This window comes from Pinus tabuliformis, chromosome 1_1 (genome assembly GCF_031772625.1).
Source record: "Pinus tabuliformis cultivar Carrire ecotype Pingquan chromosome 1_1, CPIR1, whole genome shotgun sequence".
In the NCBI taxonomy this organism is placed as follows: Eukaryota; Viridiplantae; Streptophyta; class Pinopsida; order Pinales; family Pinaceae; genus Pinus; species Pinus tabuliformis.
In genome coordinates this window covers 249,157,223-249,177,358 of record NC_142297.1, presented here as the reverse complement: position 1 = coordinate 249,177,358, position 20,136 = coordinate 249,157,223, and positions in this window count along the sequence as shown.

The following is a 20,136-nucleotide window of genomic DNA, read 5'->3' as shown; positions in this document are numbered from 1 at the left end:
CTCATGCCTTCTACCATACCTTTACCATGAAGTATTCGAAGGCCCTTCTCTCCAATATGTCCAAGCCTTTGATGCCACAACATGGTCTTTTCTCTAGAGACCACTAGATTTTCTGCTCCACTTTCAGGAACCATGGAACTGTTGCACCCATCAACAACAATGCTACCTTGTAGCTTGTACAGAGTTCCAATCTGAACTCCCTACATCAATACTAGCGCTCCTCAAAACATCTTGTAGGTATCCTTCTCAAACACTGTTTTTACACCTGCATCATCCAACTTACTAATAGAAATCAGATTTCTGGCTAATGCAGGAATATGTAGAACACCCAGAAGTGTTCTAACCCTTCCACCTTGCAGCTTTAACTTTACTTTTCCATGACCAATGATTCTAGCCTTCCTGTCATCCCCCAAGAAGACATCACCACCATCATATTTCTCATACTCACAGAACCACTCTCTATGGGGAGTGAAGTGAAAGGATGCACCTGAGTCAATCAACCATGCCTCATGATCTACATGTGTACTTGAAGAAGCCAAGTACACATCCCCACCTTCATCTAAGGTGGTTTTCACCTCTGTAGAAGGAGCCTCATCAGATCCTTTTCCTTTGTCAGGAGATTTAGATTTATAGTCCCTTTTGAAGTGGCCTTCCTTTCTGCATTTCTAGCACACCACCTTTACAAGTTTTCCTGGAGATTTAGATCTCCCTCTAGATTTAGATCTCCCACTCGATGACTTATTTTTGTTTCTGTTCTGGGACCATCCTCATATAGATAAGGCATCATCACTTTGGTTCTCCATATTTTTCCGTCTCATCTCCCCCGTTAGTAAGGCTGAGACTATTTCATCAAATTGCAAGGCAGTTGCATTGCTACCTATTGCAATAAGTAAACTATCCCACTAATATGGTAGAGAACACAACAAATTGATTCACTTATCCTTCATCTGAAATTTTAATTATCAACAGATGCTAACTGACTTACCACAGTATTAAATGCGTTCAGATGCTCTGTCACCGAGTCTCCATCTTTCATCCTCAGGTTATACAGCTTTTTCGTAGGAACAGTTTATTCACCAGAGACTTAGATTGGTACAAAGTCCCTAACTTGTCCCACAAAGCCTTTGCTATAGCTTCCCCTTATACATTCAGCAATAATGAATCTGAGACACACAATTGTATTGTGCTCTTTGCCTTCTGATCCAACTTCTTATATTCTTCATTGGACACTCCCATTGGTTTAGTACCCAGATCTACCATGATCCACTGATCTTTATCCACCAACAGATCCTCCATCTTGAGTTTCCACAACTCAAAAATCTGACCATTAAATTTCTCGATCTCTATCTTTCCACTGCTCGCCATCTTCTTTCACCATTAGAATCGATATCATAGATCTCCCTCTGAATAGGGTCTACCACAGGCCCGAGCGAAACCCCTCAGCAACAAAGGTGTCCCCTTGAAGCCAAATCTACTCCAAAACCAAATGTAGGTTTTAACTCTGTATATAAATTACCTGCATACGAATTTTAAAACACATAAAGTAAACAATGAGAGAGCATAACACATATACACAAAGATTTCCCCTGGATCCCTAAACCGCAACTACCAGCTTGATTTTTCATTATGTTCCTTTCAATGTTACAATACATATTTATACATGCCCGAAGCATCCAATACCATGGATCGAAAATAATCGTATCTAATACCCTGGACCGCAAAACCACCGTGTCCAAAAGCATCTGCGAAAATCATGCACAAAAACATAGGTGGGTCCACCCAACCTAACATAGGTTCCAAAACCAGAATTTTCTGGGGTGCTACCCCGAACCCCATAAAGTGGGGTTAGGGTGCCCTTCAAACCCCCTGTTAACTACATGTAAAGAATATAACACAACCCAACAATTTCTTATCGAGTAACTTCAAGTTGAGGATCAACTTGTTGTTGAACAACTTCAGTTATTGCTTCACTAGGATTAGTACTAATGTCCTCAGGTAATTGTGAAACTTCTTCTTTAGAAACAGATGTACCAAAAATGGTTGGAGTAACTGGAGTCTTAGTACTTACATAAATATATGATTCAGGTAATTCAACTGAGAAACTAGGATTTCTTGATGTACTTGACTCAGTTAAGCAAGGCTGCTTTGACTGAATAGGTGTAGCTTCAGGTGGCAAAGGTGGTTTACTCGTTGTTCTTCGCGAACGACAAGGTAAGGGTTGATGTTCCTACACAATTGCTTATTAATTTTATTATCGAAAAAGAAATAAAAAAATGGGTAAGCTAGGAAAAAGATTTACCAAACAACTATGAACTGTAGAATACCTCCTGGCAAACCAAGAAGTACGGGCAGGGAATCTCCCCGAATGTTGTGTTTGGTGTATCACAGTGTACAAGGTGGCCGAATCAGTTACCTAAGGATGGATAGAAACTTAGTTTTGTCCTCCCATATATACCCGAAGGTATGTCGAGGCCTAGTCTATATAAGTGTTGTCTAATGCAAAACTGCATAGTGAGAGCATTCCCTTATACTTTATGTACTATAACACCGCCCTATATACCCGAAGGTACATGGACGAGCAACGATATGCTCACGTACGTGGAATGATATATCACACTCGTGATGTATTGTACACAAGTTAATGACAACTGCATTGTTTTACAATGCCAGAACATGTCTCTAGCCTAGAACCACTAAATGTTTTCGCTAATGACAATACTCCATTAGGTAAATTAATGTTAATTTTAAGTTGATGTTGCTTAGGAATTTCCCATTCAATTTAAGAATGAAAATACTAGCTACTTAGGGATAGAGCAATTAGATTTCTTTCGATCGAAGAGCGAAGAGCAAAATCTAATGCAATTTCCCTACACTATTCCTATGAGAACACACAATCTTTTTCAATGAAACATGCATGTATTTATTTTCAATTTCCTTAATGTGAATATGAAAAAAAGGAAATATGCACATACAATCAATCAATATTTCATATGAACAAATACTTTTATGACAATTATGTTTCAAAGGAAAGGCAGAATCTATGACATGTTCTTTCAAATGGAGATTAATCAACTATATTCTAACTTTTACTATAGACTGATAATGATAAAGAAAACATTTAAGAAACATTAATCAATCAAGTCAAAGTATGGCTAGACAAGGAGATAGGAACTTGTTCTCTGAGACATAACATTCATTGATTAATCATTAAACAAACAAACAAAGAAAAGTTAGCAAAAATACATTCCAAAAACTGACTCTAAGAGGATCAGTGCAACCCTGAATGGGAGACAATGCAACTTAGAGCATTGTCCCTAAGCCAGGGGTGCTCTACAGTGCACTGTTTCCCTCACAAGCATGCACTGGTGACAGTGAGCCATTTCAAAAGGTAATTTGACGAAGTTTTGACAAAATTTTCAATGCAAAAGAGCTGAATTACAATCTATGAACACAAGTAGGGTCTGCAAGGATGTCTTAGGAGGTGGATAAGATACTAGGAAAGAGGATCTTCCCCAGTGGAGTTGCCAATTTGTTTTTGAGAATTTGGTATCTATGGATAAATATTAATTCCCTAGATAAGTAGTCGTACCTAGAACAACATTTTAAAGTATTTTAGTCTTTCCCTATAAGCAATAGATAAGATGAGAAGATGACAAGACCTACTTGTAGTTCCGCTTTCCTCTCGTCTCCTTTGTATCTATCTTATTGCCACTTCCCGTACTTAATACACTTGAGAAGTACTAGTAAACATAACAAAAAACAAAGAATCGACCAAAGCAAACTATCTATTGAATATAAGTGAATGGAATTAGATACATTTCACACATATGAGCATTATGAAAAAATACAAACATATCGGAGAAAGGTTCAAACACTTTATTAAATAGAAGAAAGAATCACAAGCATTGTGTCTAATTCAATGTCATTCATCAAGCTTGGATCCCATCCACATCACATCAAAAGCGTGGAAAACTTATAGCATTACAATACTTGCTTCAAATCCAAATCCCATAGAAACATTATCTCCTTACAATTCAACATAATCCAACCCCTGATCACTTAGATGAGTGGTTAATTTATAGGGAGATGAAGGAGGTTTTGCCATATTGAATGGCCTTCCATACTTAGAATTAGTTCCATGGAGGAATTGATGAGAGGATAGGATGCATATTAACTCATTCCTTATCCATTTTCAAGCTCATAGGATTTGATAATTGAGGGAACCTTCTAGATGACTCCAAAGTTAAGAATATTCCCAAACCCTATGTAAATTTTGCTCAAACTTGCCCAGCGTAGGTGAAAGGAAGTTGAAGTGCTCTGCAAAGCACCCTGGCATGGACTTAACTCCTCTATAGCGCACCCTTGCATGGGCCTACCTGCGTTGGTCCCTCTAGAGGCCATTTTTGGATGTCTTCAGGTCATGAAACTATCTAGGAAGGAGGCATTCAAAGGGGTGACTTGTTTAGGGCATGTAGCAACTGAACTTAGGGTTTCATGAACCCTAAAACACTGATCTAGATGACAAGATTGATGTTCTCAAATGGATCTATAACAAGGTGTCCTTAAATATTTCCTAGGTGAACGTTAATGCTAACCAAGAAACAGTGTTGGCAGAATTATTAATTTGGGAATTTAATTGATGCATGAAATGATCTCATTGTAGTCCTCATATTTCTCCTTAAGCATGTGATATAGGAGTTCATTTACTTCCCCTTGGATGGTAATATCATTAAAATGTTGACTCCTCCTTTCATGATGTGAGAAATATCAGGTACCATGCTATCTTTTCCATTGGTATTAATTTTTCAGAGTAGGCCTAAAAATCATTTGTGGTTAATATTTCTAATTGATAAATCTCTCCCTAGATTTTATACGTGTTAGCATAGTGGAAGTTGGTGGTAGCCAATTGGCTTGGTATCTAGGCTTATGGCCTTCCTTGAGGTCAATGCTGTATGGACCCCCATAAGGATCTCATACTCTCTCATGGCATTCGATTGGAGAAAAGGCTAATTGCAAAAAAGAGAAAACCCATAGTAGGTGAAAGCCAATAGTGACAACAAGATACGTCCATGGGAAATTCGATAGTACATTTGAAAAGTGGACACAAATAAATGGTGGGAGAGTGTGAGGCATTCGATTTCGAGTGAAGAAAGTTAGGGTTGGGCTTGGGTTTAGAATAAAAACCCAGAAAATCAAAGTAGCCTCAGAGAATATATTGCTACCATTTAGCCATTCAGGTGAATGTTATAAAACCAACTCACAAAAATATAGAAAAGATATATCAACGCCTTAGAATTTAGCCTCTTCGAGGGGGCAACCTCCTATACATTACATAAATGAACAATTCTTGGATGATTTAAATGACAAAACCTCCTTTCTATATATAGGAGTCTAAGGAGTCACAATATAACCAAGTCGACATAACAATAATAATATAAAGCATAGAAATAACAATAGAGGGATTCTATGGGGCACAGTAATAACAATATGGGGATGATAGGGGCACAACAATATTAATAAGGGATACAACTACAATAGTAATGGGGCCATCATTAGTATTATAGGGACCTAATGTTCTCCTCTCCTTCAAAAAAGTGTTGTCCTCAATGCTTGAGTAGTTCCAGATGCTTCTGTATAAAATTCTCATCCTCTCATGTGGAATCTTTAGCAGATAAGTTCTTCCACTTGATGAGATACTCCTAAATGGATCGATTTCGTAGCTGTCGAGTTCTTTTTTCTATGACTGCTTCTGGTTGCAATATAATTTTTCCTTCCTTGTCAAGTTTTGGCAATATTGTTTGAATTGGGAGCTTGTCGCCTATAACCTTATTTAAACATGAAACATGGAAAACTAGGTGCACTCGAGAAGCTGTAGGAAGCTCCAATTTGTATGCCATAGTACAAATCTTTTGCAACACCTTGTAAGGACCATAATACTTTGGTGATAATTTATTATCATTCTTAGCTTACTTGAGGGACATTAATTTTTATGGTTGTAGCCTTAGGAATACCCTGTCACCTGCATGAAAACTTCTTTCACTGCGATGTTGATCTGCTTGTTGTTTCATTCTATTTTGTGCCAACACAAGATTATCCTTTAAGAGTCGGAGAAATTGTTGTTGATGCTCAATGTGATGTTCCACTGCTTGAACCTTAGAATTTTCTCTTAAATATGATGTGATGGATGGTGGCTGATATCCATAAAGTGCCATAAATGGGGTCGTTTTTGTTGAAGTATGCAAGGGAGTGTTATACAACCATTCAACTAGTGGCAACCATTTGAACCATTGTGTTTGTTTATCAGATACAAAGCAACGAAGATATCCTTCGAAACATTTGTTTACTATCTCAGTTTGCCCATCAGATTGAGGATGATAAGATGAGGTATGAGCTAGCTGAGTACAAAGACAAGGAAATAATTCTATCCAAAAATTTTGAGTAAAAATGGGATCCCTGTTAGTTACAATAATCTTTGGGTTTCCATGGAGCTTTGAATTGTTTCCATAAATGTAGTAGAAACTGTATTGGCTTTAAATGGATGTGAGAATGCACAAAAGCATGCATACTTGATAAGTTTGTCAACTACCACCATGATGACACTCTTTCCCTCATACTTGGGTAAACCTGTGATAAAATCCATTGAAAGCTCCTCCCAATGTTTGTTTGGAATGGATAAAGGTTGTAATAGACCTGGTGTCTTAATTGTTTCAACTTTATTTTTTTGGCAAACCAAACATTCCTCCACAAAATTTTTAATATCTGATTTAAAGCCATCCAAAAAAAATTTCTTCTTAACCGTGTGGTAAGTTTTTAAAAATGTTGAGTGCCCTCATAAGGGAGAAGTGTGCAATTCCAGAAGAATCTTTTGTTTGAGTTGGGAATTCTTACAAAGGTATAAGCGATATTTGTACCATAACGAATCATTTTTTAGCTAAATGTATTAGATGTACTGGAATCTTGTTGTAACTTTCGAATAAGTGCCCACACTTATTCGTCATTCTTCCATTCCCCCTTTGCTTCGTTTATCCAATCTGGTTGGATAATAGAAATGGTGCACAACAATGCTTCCACATCCTCATCCTTTCTTGAGAGTGCATCTGCCACAACATTTTGCTTCCCTTTTTTGTAGATGATTTCAAAGTCATAACCCAACATCTTTATGACCCAATTTTGTTGTTCTTCAAAGGATAATCTTTCCTCTAAAAAATATTTAAGGCTATCTTGATCCATTTTTACCTTGAAGTGTCTTCCCATTATGTAGGGTCGCCATTTCTTAAGTGCATGTAGTATTTCCAAGATTTCCTTCTCATAAATAGCTTTGTGTAAATACTTTCCCTTGATTGGACGACTTTTGAAACCAATGGGTCTTTCATCCTACATTTGAAAAGTACCAATTCCATTTCCTGAAGCATCACATTCCACAATAAAGGCTTTTGTGAAGTCTGGTGTAGCTAAGATCGGTGCTTGGCACATTTCCTCTTTAAGATGTTTGAAGGCCTTTGTTGCTTCTGGAATCCATGAAAATGCATCTTTCTTCAATAATGTTATTAGAGGTGCTGCCATTTTCCCATAATTCTTAACGAACCTGCAATAATACCCTGTCAACCTAAGAAATCCTCACAAATGGGTTATGGGAAAATAGATTAGTATATCGTCAAAAAATACTAACATAAATTTTCTAGCGAAGGGTTTGAAAATGGAATTCATCAAACCTTGAAATGTTGAAGGTGCATTGGTAAGGCCAAAAGTCATGACCAAAAATTCATAGTGACACTCATGAGTTCTAAAGGTTTTTTTTGAAATTTCTTCAGTCTTTATTATGGTTTGATGATATCTTGAACGAAGATCCAACTTGGTGAAGTAAATTGATCCATGCAATTCATCCAATCATTCGTCAATGATAGCAATGGGAAACATATCTTTAATAGTGAGCTTGTTGAGCTCCCTATAATCTGGACACATGCGCCATGATCCATCCTTCTTGTGCACCAATACTACTGGAGCAGAGAAATAACTTTGGCTACGTTGAATTATACCAGCCTCTAGCATTTCTACAACCATACGTTCAATTTAACTCTTTTGGGAATAGGGATATCTGTACAGCATGATGTTTGGAGGAAAACTTCCTGGAATCAAATGAATAGCATGATCGTGATCATGAATAGGAGGGAGACCTTTTCAGATGATTTCTCTTGAGGGGAATTATCTTGTTTCTTTTTTTCCCCTTCTTCTTGCCTCCTGGTTGCTTTTGATTTTTTCCTTTGTTACATGACACGACATTAATTTCTGAAGTAAGAGTATTTTTTGATGCATTGGTAGTTTGATTGGTAATGGGAAGATTTTGATGAGATGGTCTTCCTACCGTTTGCATGCTCAAAGAACTGATCACACCATCGTATGCATGAGATTCCTTGCTCAATTGTGGAGGAGGAGGAACAATGAAAGCTGGTTGGGGTGCATTAGGAATTTTGTTATAGAGCATGTTGGATTGTGTGTAAATCAAATCCAAATATTGGGCTCAAGAAATTACTTGTTCTTTTATGACAACTCCACCTTTCGCGACATCCTCGGTGATTGATGGGAACAAGGATTTTATGAACCACTCAGCCAAAAGTTGATCAGGAACATATGTCTTAACCATTCAATGATGACGCCACCATTCATGAATATGATCTAATATATGGGTAGCAGTAGTCTGTTTAAAGTTGGTTAGGAGTTCCATTCAAGTCTTGTATCTGACAGGTAACTGGAAGTGGGTCAGAAATGTCGTGGCTAAAGTTGTAAAGTTGTTGAAAGAAGCTTGTGGTTGTTGATAACCAAGTTGAATTTGTGGTTGTCCATAACTTGCAAAACCTTGTTGACCAGGACCTTGGTAATCTTGATAGTATCCAAAACTAGGTTGAGCCTATTGGGCAAGTCCAAATTGGGGTTGGAATTGTTGGAATTGAGGCTATTGAAATTCAGGCTGCCGTAGTTTTTGAATCAACTATTGTTGTTGTTGGTACAATTGTTGTAGATTTAACGATTGTTGTTGCCCATCAATCAAAGATTGGCCAGGTTATGAATAAACTATACTAGTGTAAGCTTGAGTCAGTTCAAATAAGGGTATACTAACCTAAGGTTGTTGAACCGCGGACACAAGTGGTTGTTGTACAACAACATGAGAAACTTGAATTTCTTGACCTGAAACTTGTGGTTGTGAGGTATAAAGACTAGTTTGTACTGGTTGAGATACAACAGTTTGAACTTGTGACAGTGGTACAGTAGTAACAATAGGGGTAGTAGGAATAACTAACACAGTTTGCATTGGTTGTGTTGGATACACAAGCCTTGGTTGACCTGAATACTATGGGACACTACCATATGATGGTCCTCCATCATAAAATCGAATTCCAGGTTGACCTGAATACTATGGGCCACTACCATATGATGGTCCTCCATAGGGAGGCTAAGGTTAATAAGCATATTTCTCTCCATATGGCAGCAATCCAATATGTAATGGATACATAGGTCTTTGTTGACTAGATTGTCCAACTTGATATTGATATGCACGATCAAACTATTGAGTTCCTATTAAAGAAGAGCTAGGTAAAATTCTGGATAACGACATTCTCGTGTAGAAGCAACCCCTGAGTGGGTTCTAAATAAAGATTGGTAACCAACCGGGACACACGATTAACCATATAGGTGCAACTCAGGTGTGGTAAACAACATCAAAAAGGTTGTAACAGAGGATTCTTCCACAGCTGCATCAGATCATCCAGCCTGGGATGTTGACAATTGTTCAACCATAGTTAACTGACCCAAAAGTTGTCTTAAAGAATAGACAAGTACTTGGAAAGAGGTACGATGAAATGGAGCAGTAAAATGAGGAGTATGAGGGTAAAGATAAAGCCCAGTTCCGAAGTGGAATGGGGTTCCAAATGTAGAATCTTCTTCAAATTCTTCCTCGACAAAAATTAAACCAAGAGGGAGAACTTCGTCGTCTAGTCTGTAAAAGATTTATGGTGTTGATAAAGTGGAAGTTTTAGTAGTTACTGATGTCTGAGGGGTAACCAGTTGATCGTCTTCCAGTAAAGTAACAACTTCTGAATGTTCAAATTCCAAGTCTAGATGTTCTGGTAAAAGAACAACACTTTCAGAAAGAGGTTCCTAAACAACTTCAGGTTCATATGTAACTTTTTTTTGAATTGTGATAGGTTTTTGATTAACTTCTATTTGAACTGATTCAAGTTCAGAAGTAATTTCTTGTCGAGAAACATCAAGTTGAGAATCAACTTGTTGTTGAACAACTTCAGTTACTATTTCACTAGGATCAGTGCTAATGTCCACAGGTAATTGGGAAACTTCTTATTCATGGATGGATCTACCAAAAATGGTTGGAGTAACTGGAGTCTCAGTACTTACATAAATAGATGATTCAAGTAATTCAACTAAGAAACTAGGAGTTCTTGATGTACTTGACTCAGTTAAGCGAGACCACTTTGACTAAATAGGTGTAGCTTCATGCAGCAAAGGTGGTTTACTCGCTGTTCTCCGTGAACAATAGTGTAAGGGTTGATGTTCCTCCGCAATTTCTGATTAATTTTATTATTGAAAAAGAAATAAAAAAATGGGGAAAACTTTTTACCAAGCAACTATGAACTTTAGAATCCTCCCGACGAACCAAGAAGTATGGCAGGCAATCTCCCTGAATGTTGTGTTTGGTGTATCACAGTGTACAAGGTGGCCGAATTGGTTACCTAAAGATGGATAACAACCTACTTTTGTCCTCCCATATATACCCAAAGGTACGTCAAGGCGCAATCTGTATAAGTGTTGTCTAATGAAAAACTGCACAGTGAGAGCATTACCACATACTTTACGTACTGTAACACCGCCCTATATACCGTAAGGTACGTGGACGAGTAGAGATATACTCACATACGTGGAATGAGATATCACACTCGGGATGTATCGCAGACAAGTTAGTGACAACTGCTTTGTTTTACGATGCCAGAACACATCTCTAGCCTAGAAACACTAAATGTTTTTGATAATGACAATGCTCCATTAGGTAAATTAATGTTAATTTTAAGTTGATGTGGCTTAGGAATTTTCCATGAAATTTAAGAGTGAAAATATTAGCTACTTAGGGTTAGTGCAATCAAATTTATTTCAATCAAAGAGTGAAGAGCAAAATCTAATGCAATTTCCCTACACTATTCATATGAGAACACACAAACTTTTTCAATGAAACATGCATGTATTTATTTTCGATTTCCTTAATGTGAATATGAAAAAAATAAATATGCACATATAATCAATCAGTCTTTCATAGGAACAAATACTTTTACAACAATTATGACCCTCTAAGTGACGAGTATATGAATTAGAAACCCATACACCAGCACCAACTCCTTCTTTACTCATTGATCCATCAAAACTAAAATTCCATAAAACTTCATCACAAGTATCATGTTCAATAATTAATGTTTGACATTTTTCAGTAAGACAAAGAGCAGTATTATGATTAGGAACTTGTTCTTGTTCACATACATCACTATATAGAATAAATGAGTAAATATCTAAATGAACAGAGTATATGGGATAATTGTTAGGCATGTCCTGAGTGGTGACCATGAATTTCATAAGTCTCTCTCTATATAGTATTATGTTATGACCAAAGACTGGGATTGTTGGGTAGGATATATCCATCTGTAAGGTTCCCTAGAGCTTTTCTCCCCATGAATGGGAAATCAACATGCAATATTTGGGAGGTATATCAGCAACAACTATGCCCATAAGTACACTTTTGGTTGGTATTTGGACTAAATTGACACATAAATCCTTTATAAGTCCAAGGCACTTAACTTGACTAGAATCAAATGAATGTAAATATTTATACCTTATGGTTATATCTAATCCCAATTTCTCCATAATTACTTGAGGCATAAGATTGTGAGAGGTCCCTAACTCAAGCATAGCATTGTGCAAGATTTTATCATGAATAGTTAGGCTAACATAAAAGGGAGGTAGATATCCCTCTTGAAGTTTTCCATCAACTTCTGGTGCAACCAATATTTCAAGTTGATCATCTGATACATTGACAATATCAGCGTCTTCTCCTATGCTCAATGCTTTCATTACCTTGGATTGACAGGCATTTTTTTCATTAATTTCATCAAAGGAATTGGTATTTTGAGTTTTGCAAATGCATTTTCTATATTAAATGATGTCTATGCTTTATTTGAATTGGAAAAATCTTGTTTATCAGACACTCCTTTTGGGATATGTCTCTTGGTTGGATGGTAGAGGGATCATTAGTTTGAATTGATTTGGATGCAGTATCAGGTTTTTTCTGAATTAGAACATCAGGATTCTTTCTAGTAAGAATCTCAACATTCTTTTTGGCAGGTGTTTCAACTGGTTTTTTAGTAAGAGTATGAGGTGTTTTCGTACTCCTAAGGTTGTATTGTGTATGGACTTCCATAATGGAATTCTCAAAAACTTTCTTGCAATCCTTTGGTTCTTCAGGTTCTATTTCATTATGGGATGATAATAAAAAATCTTGTTCTTCCTTAGTAAGAAAAATATAATCGTTATCATTTACTCCCATTAGATTTATTTGAGTATCCTCTATATCATGAGCTACCTCAACCTCCTCATATGTATAATTTTCTTGGAAATGAGGTATTACCTATTGGTCTGGACCTTTTGGGTCCCTTTTCTTGATGTAGGGTTGATTTCTTCTATGGTATGGATTCCTTATTTTCCCAGTTTGATTTTCTCTCTAAGGAACCCTATCAATGATACTGATTCTATCCATCATTTTCTATATTGTTCTCAATACACTGTCTATTTTATAAGCAGTGGAAGCAAAAGATGAGGGTTCCTCCTTTATTATTACTCTTTTTTCAAATTTTAATTTAGCCTTATTTGCTAATCAATTAGCCTCTACTTTAAGCACGTTTTCTTGCATCTCCTCTAAGGTTACAAGATCTCTTTCTCTCAGTTGGTAGACCATATCAAAATCAAATCCTTCTGGGAAATGTATCAGGGCCAAGCTTGAGGGTGGTTTAATGGCACTGGGGATTGCATTGTAAACCTTATTAAACATTTCATAGTACTCTTCTACAATTTCATTAGGTGCTCTCTTAAATTTTTTGTAAATGTTAAGGATCTGTAGAGGATTCTTTTTAATTTCCCACCTATTTAGGAAAGATTGGTGAAAAAATTCAAGGTCAGTTATATTACCTTGTACTAAGTTTTTGAACCATTTTATGACTTCTCCATCTAAGATTTGGGCAGAAAGACTTAGTTTTACATCATCTACTATTTAGTTTTTACTCCAGTAATTCACATAGTTTATCCCAGAATTGTTCACTAAGGATAGTCATCTTCAAAAACTTTTTGTACACTTCATCAACTTCAGTATATTTGGAAAATGTTGCCTTGCTAATGAATAGGATTTTAATCATATACTAGATGTCGAGTTCATATGTCAATGCTTCCAGGAATGCCATTCGTATCATACTAAAGCTTCCAGCTGCAACCTTCAAACTATCTCTTCTGTTTGTCATGATTCACTCACTATAATCGAACCCGGTGTTGAGATAATCATTAATAACTAACAAGTTTGGAAGTTCTTTCTTGTAGCTAGCGGTTCGAACTTGTTCAAGAATTTATGTACATGAGTGCCCATAATCTAACACTTCTCTCAAAGACGCCTCATTAGATTTATTTTAGTCAATACCTTCATGACTTCCAATACTGTTTATGTTTCGTCTTCAATTTCCATATCTTCTAATTCTTGTTTCTTTTATGAGTTATGGAATTTGATGAGCCCAGTGGCCTCACTGGGTTTATCTCCCAACTGATTTCTGACTTTCTCAATGGCTTCAATGGACCATTCAATCTACTCCTGTTGCTAATAAATAATTTGTAATTAAGGCCAAATGTCTATCACGTCTTCATTGATCATTTTCCAGATATTCTCTTTACCTGTGCTAATGTATTGCCCATGGCATAGTCTACTTCCATCTTCTGCAATCTATGGGACAATGTTTGGGACTTCTGTGTTTCTGTTAGGAGTGCATTTTCAAATCTTGTTCTCTATTCCTGTAGCACTTTCACCTCCTTCCTCAGTTTCTTTATCTCTTCTCCCTGTATAAACATGTTTTCAATGGATTCAACCAATTTGAATGAATCATCTACAACTAATGTGGGAAGCACTGTAGAAGATTATGCTCCTGCTGCCATGGCTATGGTAGGGATACCTATTAGAAGAAAAGATGCAATGGGAACTGCATGAAGAGGAACCATTGTTAGTTGTGAATGTTTTTACTTTTTCTGTATCAGCTTGTCCATCTCTCCTTCCTTCACTTTGACCTGTGCATTTTGTTCCACTTGAAGCTTCAACATCTCTTCTTTTTGTAGTTATGTCTCTTCTAGCTCCTTGGCCCAAGGATCTTCTATTGCAGGCAGCTTTAGTTGCTTCTTTAGTGCCTCTATGTCATCATTTTTCTTCTTGATTATTTCTTCCATGGAGTTTGAATTATCTGGATCAAAGCGTGCTTTGATAACCATTTCCTCCAAGTATTTGATTCTATTTTCTTTAGCAAGAGAGGACACTTTCTCAAGTTTAAGCTGAGACTGCACATTGTTCAAAGTAAGTTGTAGTTTGGAAGAAGTGATATAAGTCTACGCAAAAGTAGAGTATACCATTTCTCCAGCCTGCTTATGCATATCTATTTGATCCAAAGGATGAACATCCTTTGCCTCAAATTCAAAAGTAGTTTGTTTGAAATCTGTTGCTGACTTTGGTTGTGGGATGTGACCTACAAAAATTCTATATGAATTCTTCCCTCCTCTGTATCATATGCTAAAATAATCCTGTGTTGGATGGAGGAAGACTGCTTCTTGAATTGAGAAGTGATGTTATCATGAATGGCTTCATTCCTATGTTTAATATCTTTATATCTCTGGAAACTATCCAAATGCCTAAGTTATATAGATGACTCAGGTGTGTGAGGTACCGTAACTGGAATCTAGTTAGTAGCTGAGGATGATGGATACTTTGTAGTACCACTATCCAAATTAAAATCTTGAAAGCCTGAGAGTACAATCGTACCCAATGTGTCCTGCAGTGGTGGGAAGTCTATTTTAGAGCCTGCTTTAATCTTCTTTATGTATTTTTTGAACTCTTTGATTGAGGCATTTGTAATTGATGGAGATTCATCATCTCTCGGTCTCTTATATTTCTTTTCTCTGGGCATGGGAGTCTCTAGAGCTGTTCTCGGAAGTACCTTCTCTTCTGCCTCCTTCTCTCTATGCAAGTGTGTTGGTTCACATACTTCTCTATTTCTAGCCTTTGAGTATGCACAAAGGGTGTTTCTTTTTGTTCCACTCTTAACCTATAAATTACGCCAAAGTGGTCAAAAGACCAAGTGAAACTCAGATGGAAATTCATTTTTTCAGCAAGAGGTATGCTTCCCCTATTGTTGCTCTACTATTGCAGATGAAAGTTCCTATCTGTGTTTTAATCTGGAAGTGAGATTTCTTCTTGGCTACTATGAAATGAATGTTGTCTGAATGAATTATTTTCCTGATGTACTCCAAGGAAAATATTCTCATTCGAAGGTACTTGGGAAGCTTATAAGGTGGCAATTACAAACCATAAACTCTATTTTTTGTGAATGATTGGTAAAGGTAGGAGTCCCCTATTATCACATGTTCATTGAGATGTAAAACTTTCTTAATGTACTCATCCTTTGAATCTATTGGCCACTCAACCAACAATTTGTTGGATACACAAATTGATCGATGAAGTCTATGAATCTAAATTCCTGTGATTGTCTTCTGATTAATGAGGTCCAGAAGAAAATAGATTGTGGCTCTCCTTGTTGATAAAGCTTCTGCACTGGAAATAGAAAGCTATATACAAGAGAATAGAAGAATGCCTGAACATTCATACTATAATAATTGTTCATGAATTACATTTTATAGGAAGTGACCATAGTCAAAGGTGACTGGTAGTCCTCATTCTAAAGAAAGGGTGGATAGAAATCCTAAAATAGAATCATCTACCGATTCATTTGAATAGTAACCAAGAAGGGATGACAAGATAGAGATAATTTGTCTGGTCCTTTGAGGGAACATAGAAGAGGGCATAATAATTTTTTATTGGGGATTTGATAGTCTTATGGGAGGAAAACTTCAAAAAATCTAGCTCTTAGGGTAAGGTGAGCTTCTGATAGATTTGTCTAAGAGATTCAAGGAAAAAGGTGTAATGGAATCGTTGTGGGGAACCTGCAGCATTTGATTTATTCTCTCATATGTAATAGTGAAGAGGATTTTACCATTGGGGGGAATAATATCCCTCTTACTTGACAGGTTAGAGGCATGGAATTTTAAGAAGAATTGGAGAAAGTAAGAATATTGGGGGAAGATGAATAGAGGAAGTCTGGTCTACCATAAATTTATTTCATCGGATTGATGTAGGTAGTTATCCTAAAACCAACAGTCTAATTTGAAGAGATTGAATTCACACTGTGTCTCAGATATCTTGTAGTCTCTGTTAGCGAGCAAAATGCGGTCTATATCCACATGTGGATTAAGGATTGGATTCACTACAATGGCAATGTTAGGAACCATTGTAGTAGAAGAGTGAATGGGGGGAGACTGTGATAGAAGGAATTTGTAGTGAGTTTCATGAATTCAAGGGAACGTTTGGTGGTAATACCTTTGTAATTCAATCAGGGACAAGCGACAGATGTGAATGGTTATTGGGATATCAGCGAGAAAGAGAACGCAAGAGAAATTTTCATAAGGTGAAGGAGAAATTGTTTAATCAGTGGTGTGAATTTAGTTTAATAAGCCACAGAGCAGGCGTAACCATTAGATTAATGGTCACAATGTTGAATTAATTCAGTAATGGCATGGGTAAATGGGAAAAACAGTAGAGGCGGGTGCATCTGTCACGGACGTGGAAGACGATGATATGCGATTGAATCGCATAGGACCATTGGTGGGAGTAATGCAAGGAGGGACACATGGTGCGATTGGACTGGTGGTTAAGAAGTGACGTGGAGGTGACGGTTGGCTGGAAGGTGGGTTGTGGCGAGAGTCAAAACCACTTTCAGAGCGGGGGGTAGAAGTATATGGTATTAGTGGGGGGGGGGAGGGGGTCCGAAATTACCTGGAGGGGACAGGTATCGAGTGGGAAACAAATTTTTGAACCCACCTGCCGTTAAATAGTATCACTGTGAGGGGGACTGAAATCGCTTACGGGCCGTCAAATCTGTATGGGTGGATGATCGGGGATAATGAGACGGGCAGGGTTTAACACTGCTTGGCCCCACAAAATATTTTGGGTTGATGATGTTGACATGAAATTCCAAACTTTGGACAATGAACCACTTAACCAATTACATCAAAAATCCATTATTTCCTATTCTAATGCAATTTTAAAGAAAATAAGGGTGCATTTAAACATGCAAACCCTATCCATTTTTTCATTCTTAAGAGGCTAAGAATATTTATTTCAGCTCACTAAATTAATCTACTCAACTACATTAATCTAGATTAAACTGTTGGATTAACTTATTCACCTATTCTACCTATCCAATCTTAGCCAAGATTACACTGCTTGGATAAGTTATTTACTTTAATCTAACTATCATAAATTGAAACTTGCTTGAAGATGATTAAACTGCATGTTTCAAGAAGAATGATATTGTGGCATTTAGACAAGTTGCACACAATTTCATGAATTTATTCTTTACAGGACGAGTAGACTAGTAGTGGCACTTAAACTAGCATCACTTTCACATTTATTCATTTTTTTGTGGGGTTCATTTATGATTTCTTTTATTTTTTATTTTTTATTTTATTTATACCCTCTTTTCATTTTCCATTTCATTTGTCTATCTTTTTTATTTTGGAAATCATTTGTTGTAAGCAATATTATTTACGATCTCAAATACTAAAAGAAATTATTCAATGATCAGTTGATATTATAAATTATAGGATGCTAACAATGGCTCCAACTGGGGATGGCACTTTCTGTTGAAGTTTCGATAACACCGTAGACTAGTAGCCTTGAATCCTTATCATTAATGTGTTCTACATCTGATTCTTTTTTATGTAATTATGGTGGAAAAATGCCTAAAAGCTTAGGGTCTTCTCTATGAGCTTCAACTTTCAGACATAGGCTACCCACTCATGACAATACAAAGTAAATGGTATCTACAATGGATGTGACAAAAACAATTGCTTAGTCCTGAAAAACATAATGCTTTAACATCCTGCCATTGATAGGTCTTCTAGGTAATCTTATTGTATCTATGTTCTTCAGAAAAAATGCACTGTTACCTCGGTAAGAATCAATAATGTAAGGTCTCGTCCACAAGTTATCGAAATTGCCATGCCTTCCTTTCTCTTCCCTTCTATAATCCAATTTCAAAACATGATTGTTGATGTGAAAGTCATCAGCTTTAGTCCTTTGGTGAAATGTCTTCTTGACGCTATCATGAATCAACTGGGTTCTGTTATGAACTTCTTCTCTTGTTTGATGCAAATGAATTGTCTGGTTTATTCTCCTCTGTAAATCATTTGGTTCCACCTCCAATTCTTTCAACATCTTTAAAATAGGAATTCCCAATGAAGTTGGAAAAAAAATCACATATCCCATAAACTAGCTGCTATGGAGACATGCCTATTGACTTTTTGGTACTTAGCATGTCTACCCATAATGCACTAACTAGCTTGTTGTGCCATGAGTTTTTATCGTCATGCAACAAGGTTTTAATAATATTAACTAAGATTCTATTGGAAGATTATGCGAGTCCATTTCCCTGTGGGTAATAGGCTATAGAATGTACCAACGTTATCTAATATTTGTTGCAAAAATCTACAACCCTTTTTACCTGAAAGTTGCAGCATTATCAGTAATAATTTTCCTAGGGCATACAAATATTGCAAGGATATTATTTTCCTGGAATTTTGTGATGACTGCATTAGAAGATTGTCTAGTTGGTATGGCTTCTATCCATTTTTTAAAGTAATCAGTGGTTATTAGAGTCCACTTGTGTTGGGAAAAAGAGGGAGGGTGGATTCCTCTTACAAATTCAAGGCCCTGCTGTTGGAAAGGAGTTTCAACAGATATAGGCATTAAGGGTATAGGAATTTTTTTCTTTTTACCTTCAAATATTTGTCACTAGCAGCATGAAGTAACTTTATTTTGGATATCGGAAAATAAGGTGGGCCAGTAAAAACCTGCCCTCACATTCTTATTTATAGTAGTATTCTAATACATCTATCCACCGCAATCTCCTTCATGGAACTCTTGCATGACTTTATTAGCTTCATTTTTCAACAAAGATTTTAGTAAAATGCCACCATCATCTTTCCAATACAGATTTTCATCCAAAATACAAAACTTAACACCTTTAAGCCTAATAAATCTATCCTTTGTTTTATTTAGACTGGGAGGATCTTGTAAATTATGAAGAACATAAATAATGTATGCATACCAGGGAGAGGTAGAAAAAGCTTCTACTAGCTGTGGATTCCCGAGCTCATCTAGTTTATTAAATATTGCCAGAAAAATTATATTTAGAGAATGTAAGTTAGGTATGCATGGTGTTGGTCATAGTTGTAGTGATGTCACCATGGGGATAAGGATGGATCATGTTGTCATGGGTGTATGACTGGTTACATGTTGTTATATGTCACTTACATGTGTCATTTATTCTTGGTTATGTTCTCATATGCTTGGTTACATTACTGTATTCTTGGTTACATGTATCAGTCTTGTAGGTTTGGATACAAGTATCGTCATTCATGCTTGATAATATGTGTTTATACGTGTGTATGGTCAATTCCACATTGCTTATGCATGTTAATTTTTTCATATGGTCAAGTATATAGTGGTGTTATGGTTGTTGTTGCATGCATGTAGTCATGGTATGTGTGTAGTTGACATGGTCATGCATTGATGACTAGATTCTAGCTAGACTTATGGTTATATGTTTATGTGCTTATGTATATGTTATAGTGGCTACAACCATCCTCAAAATTTTTCCCTTAGCTTAATTTTGGAGCCTCACTTCCAACCATCCTTAGCATCATGTACTTCACTGCACAAGTACTTAT